Source organism: Mytilus californianus, unplaced genomic scaffold, assembly GCF_021869535.1.
Source record: "Mytilus californianus isolate M0D057914Y unplaced genomic scaffold, xbMytCali1.0.p SCAF_10, whole genome shotgun sequence".
Classification (NCBI taxonomy): domain Eukaryota; kingdom Metazoa; phylum Mollusca; class Bivalvia; order Mytilida; family Mytilidae; genus Mytilus; species Mytilus californianus.
This window is the reverse complement of record NW_026262582.1, coordinates 71,984,451-71,990,727: the sequence shown is the minus strand read 5'-3', so window position 1 is coordinate 71,990,727 and position 6,277 is coordinate 71,984,451.

Below are 6,277 nucleotides of genomic sequence, written 5' to 3'. Positions count from 1 at the left end.
AATTCATACTTATAAATTTCTTTAGAAAACGCAAAAGCAATCAATAATGTAAAATACAGTTTTGTCAATAGCAAATAAAAGTGACGCACCCGACGCTTTTACTGATTCTTCGTCGGGATCGATCAACCCCAAACATTTGAAAGCCAATAATGAGTACTAGTATGTATTTACTTCACAATCGAACGTTAAGCAACAATTAATCATAATCATCATATATTCCATTTGTCAAGCTGTGAATCATCGTGACTTTATAAAAGTAACATTGCAAATCATCAAACAGAAATAATCAACTGTTTGGCAAAAGTCTAGTAAAAAATATAAAAACAGTCTAGAGCCGACAATGAGTGAAAATTTGTAATGAAATTAAATATTTTTATTATTTTGATGGTATATGTTTGAACACCGGTATACTACTGTTCCCTTTATTATACACAGGAAGAAAAAGATAAACTAACCCTACAATTCAAAGAAGAGCTTAAAAAACTGTTTTCCGTACATAAGCTCCAAGATCATATCATGTATGATAAAGTATTTTTTATCAACGCTACAGATGTCAATGACCTCAACATTGAGCGTTTAAAAAATACGTTAGTTGATATTGCCCACCAGCAGTTAACATGGGGACAACGAATCCCAATGGTTTGGTTACCTCTGGATTTACAGATATCAAATATGAGAGCAGAAGGAGTTAAGATTATAACAAAAGAAAAACTTTTGGAGGTTAACAAGTCAAATGACGAGAATGCACTAACTGAAAGAAGACTAGAAGATTTCTTACTAGTTCAACATTCAATAGGAAAGCTTTTGTACTTCGACGAACCATCTTTAAGAGATTTCATTGTCATTCAACCTACAGCAATGGTCAATATTTTAAGAGCTGTTGTCACAGACAAAATGTTTTGGCCGAAGAAAGGATCCAGACGAAACATCTTAAAGAATTTATCGTCGACTGGAGTTTTGAAGAAAACAGATCTTTTTAAGCTTTGGTCCAAACCAGTTTTCAAAGATGTTTTGCGAGACAACAGAACAAAAGAATTTATTGTAAAACTCCTCCTCCACCTTGATATCCTTGTAGAACCAAAACGTTACACTGTAATGGATAAAGATAGTGATTTGTTTTTGGTTCCATGCCTCGTCAAAGAAAAGATTCCACAGAAATTACAGAAAAATGCAGCAGATGACAGAACAATATGCATAGCTTATAACTTGAAAGAGACAGTTGTTCCATCCGCCTTGGCATTTAAGCTTATTGGTGCTTCACTTAGCATCTGGCCTTTAAAAATAGTGGACTCTCGTTTTTGCCTCTTCTTTCAATCAGCAGTTATGGATGTCGATGACAGAAATGAACTTCAAATCTGTGTGGAAGGACAGAAAATTATCGTATACCTTATCAACGAAGTTTCAAAGGCGCTTATATCACCAGACCTAGCAACAATCACCCAGGAATCCTTGACTTTAGCATTAGAAAGAATTCTTCAGTTTTACCATCGTTGTTTTGGTAAAACCGAATCTCAGGTTACGTCAGATATGTTTGAAATAGAAATCGGAGAAGTCTGCAAAGGTAACAAATGTTTAATAACTGTGTCCAATGCCAAACTGTTCGATCATTGGAGGTGCCAGAATGGGATTGCACATGAAACAAAATGGCCTCTGAATTGGGTTTTTGGTAAGGTAAGTGAAATTCTATTCTTTTATATTCTTAATAAAATAACATTAAACTTATTAAGGATTGCCAACATACTAATATTAATTCTAATATGACGTGCTTCTTTGTTTTGTAAACAACAGCGTGACAAAATTCTCGATATAACTATATTTAGCGCAGACTCATATAGATGTACATATTGATGGCTGTTACTAATAATCTACCACGTAAATCCACATGTATCGTAACCTATGTCGAGTTCGTTGTTTTCAAATTGAAATTGAAAAAGAAACTACAGAACCGTTAATCCTATTATAATGCATAACAAAAAGAATTTATGCACAAGAGCTTAACAAATGTATAAAATAAAAAATAATATAAAATTCCGCGAAATTTAATGAATGCTCTTGGCGCTTTTACGTGATGTCATGACATGACGTCATACGAATGGCAACTCTCAAGCTGAAGGTTTTTCGTTATGTATACGCCTTAAGTATGGATAATATCGCATTAAAATGGAGTTTTGAGGTAGGTGTTGTTTCATTTTCTTTTCTATTGCAATATTCACATCTTTGTGGATTTAAGAATGTCAGCATGGCTACTCACTCCTTAGTTACGACATGTCAACTGTGGATTTGACAGTAAATAGTAGCCAACGAAAACAAATGTTTGGGTTAAGATTTATAAGGATTTTTCTAGTGAATTTTTCAAGAAATTAATCATGTAAGACCTAGATTTATTTGAAAGTTGTAGCTTTTATCTTACCGGGGTAAATTAGAACAGCCAAACCCACGACAATCTTACCTTTGCTTTAGATTTTGTCCTATTAGAATCGAAATAATATCATTGAAGCCATAGGTTTGTTGGACATTAACACATGACCTGGGCCGTGATATTCGTTAATTTCATCCCTCGCTAACGGTCAGGATAGATTCGAATATCACGGCCCAGGCCATGTGAAAATGACCAACAAATCTATGGCTTCCATGAATTATTTCTTAATTATCGGGGAGAAATCGGAAACAAATAAATCTTGTTTGTCATGCTTTAATTTTTTAGATATTTAGATAATTAATGCCAAAAAAATGGTTATGTTATTTGAAGAAACTACTCTATTTATGTATAGTGACATCTATGCAGAAACTGATTTACATTCCCTACCTCAAAACATAACGGTCTTTTGTAAGGGGTGTTAACGTACTCATAAAGTTCTAGTGTCAAGCTGATAATAGTTAACAATCACTCATAAAATAAATAATGCATGCTTGGCTGCGAGGGAACAGACAATTTAAAGTATGAACTAGTTTTGAACCACTGTTTAGCAAACCCAACACAACATGACCTTAATTCTCGCATGTAAGCTTAATATCGCCAGATTATCGAGATGATTTTTTTGCATTTTTTTAATTAATGAAAAAGTCATATGTAGTTTTATTAATTTACTACTAATGATACACACAATTGTTTTGTTGGTGGTCGTACTGAAAGCATTTTTTTTTTGGCTTATTTGCTTATTCCCACAAAATGGTAAAAGTTTGTGACTATTTGTCCGGGTTTGTCGTCGTCGTCATTGTCGTCATTGTCGTCGTCGTCATTGTTGTCGTCTTCGTCGTCCTCGTCCTCCTCCTACTCCTCCTCGTAGTCGTCGTCGTCGTCGTCCTCCTCGTCCTCGTCCTCCTCCTCCTCCTCCTCCTCCTCCTCATCATCATCATCATCAGCATCCTCATCATCATCATCATCATCATCATCATCATCATCATCATCATCATCATCATCATCATCATCATCATCATTCATAAATCATTCATTACAAGTTAATTTTTAAATATTTCTATATCAATATTATAATTATTGTTTTTGCTAGTCTTAGTAGTAATAGTAGCAAGGTCAGGCTACTCAGCATTCATAAATTGATGGATACTGTTTACTATTAAATTATTTTTCAGAACAAAGACAATTGTGATCCTCAATGTAAAGGTAATAAAATAACATAAATGAATACACAAATTAATTATTTATTCAATAAATTTATGGACGAATGCATGAATGAATAGATCAATGAATGGAAGGATTAATGAATGAATGAATAAATGAATGAAACAATTAATTAAGTAAGTGAATGAATGAATGAATGAATGAATGAATGAATGAATGAATGAATGAATGAATGAATGAATTAACTAGTTTAATGATTCACTTCTCGATTTTTCGATTAATCAATCAATACACTGTTGAATGAATACATGAGTTAAAACATGAAATAATTCATGAATTATCAAATTACTTGAAACAAAAAGAGGAAGAATATAATAAGGGCTTAGTTCTAAAGTATCCGTAAAACTAAATTATACAATCACTATTTGAAAAAAGTATTAGATACGAACAATCAATCTTCCTCTACAACTCCGAAAAGCGCTTCGGACGCATGATATTATTAAACGTGTTGTTTTCAATTTTTACATCACTGGGTCGATACCTCTGCTGGTGGACTATCAGTCCCCGAGGGTATCATCAGCTCAGTAGTCAGTACTTCGGAACTGACATGATTTATAACAAACTTTTCTAAAACTGCCCGTTTATAAATTTTGAAATTATAAAGAAACTAAGGTTTCAACTCCCTCAGGCAAAGTTGACCTTAGATGGATTTGGCTATTTGTTTTAGGTATTTTTGTCATATAGCTCTTCAACTGTTTCGGTACTTATACATCCCTCGGATTTCAAATGTTTGGCTTTGAGCGTTCCTGATGAAGGTAAATCCAGAAAAGCGCGTCGGACGCATGAAATTATTAAACGTGTTGTTTTCAATTTCTACAAATTATTGAAAAATTTTCTCCATAACCATCATCTAAAATAAGGTTGCACTCGGGTGCTCCTCCAACGACGGTGCAACACTTTGATTTTGATTGTCTTACCCTGTTAATTTAAAAAAAATGGCCCGGACGGGATCGTGAATGTAAGAATATTTGTGACAATGTTAACGCTACTACAACAAAGTTATATAAAATACTAGAATATCAAAACTGTAACATAGGTCTTCAACAATTTCCTAGTCTACGTACCATTGGTATGAGCCATATGCCCATTTGAAAAAAAAATAATTTAAGATGAAGGAGAACAATCAAAGAGCTCCGATCTAAACTAACAGTCGAAAAAGAGTATAACAGTGTCTGCCAGTAAAACAAAATGGTGTTATATGCGTGTGTTTGTGCATAACCTGTAACTATTAATTCTTTGTAAATATATTTAAGCCTTCTCTCCCTTCATCGTGGGCAGTTTGTTTCATCCATGTAAATAATACTAGTCTAGTAGTTACCAAATGAAAATACAATTTGTTTGTTCATTATCTAGAAATTTTTCATAGTCGTATTTGGCGTAAACTTTTCAAAAGGTTTGGATTTTTAGGCCCTTTAACGTCGTGTTTGAATCTACTACTCTGTTTTGATTTTGCGGAACTGATGTAAACGAGTATCTGGAGTACCAAATTATAAGACTAGTATCTTTGAAGTTTTTTTACCTATCTGTACAGATAAAAACATGTTTTATTCAAATTTAAACGAATTTTTAAGAGACATCTGTCCACCTATCTTGAAATAAAAAAGACTGAAGAGAAAATTCGGAAAAATAAACATATATATATATATATATATTTATCTCGGATGGGAGTTACTTTGCTACTTCTGGTTTTCGTAATTGTACTTCCAAATCATACGTCACTGCAGACTAATTCTTAAAGATAGTATCTATATATATTTCATGAAATAAATGCAACATTGCTACCTTTGGTTTTCGGAAAGTTACTGTTGATTTACCTATTATAAGCTTAGATGTCTTCCAATCTTATAACATCAGTCGTATTCTTTATAAAATTACAAATTCTTAAAGTTAAAAATTCTTTAGAGGTTTTAGATTAAATACGTGCTTTTGGTGGTTCTTTTCGTTCTGTTCACAGTTATGATTTTTCTACTCTCTACACTACACTTCCAAACAATCTTATCAAGAAAAAGTTTTCATATTTAATTAAATATTCTTTTGGAAAATATCATTCCAAATTTATTTGCTGTAACTCGTTTAAAGCCTTTTTCTGTAATGAAAAAAAAAGTATGCTAGATACACCTACTGGAAATATGAAGATATGATTGAAGCTTTAAATTTTCTCATGGACAACGTATATGTACGTTTCGGCGATAAAGTGTATCGACAGGTTGTAGGTATTCATATGGGCACTAATTACGCCCCTTACATAGCATATTATACCTGTATTGCTATGAATCTCAGTGTATGACCAAACTCAGTAAAGACACGTCATTGTTACATTTGGTTGATACATTCAACAATACCTACCTTTATCTTGATGATATTTGTTCGTTAAATAATCCAGAGCTAACTAAATATACTACCGAAACTTACCCAAAGGAACTTACTTTAAATAAATCTAACATAAACAACAGTAGTTGTCCTTTTCTTGATTTAGGCATTTCAATTTCTAATGGGAAACTCCATACTAAAATTTACGACATAAGAGACGATTTTTTATTCCTCATTGTTAATTTTCCTTTTTTAGACGGCGATGTTCCTTTGGCTCCATTATACGGTGTTTCTATATCCCAACTCGTTTGTTTTGCCCGTGAGTGT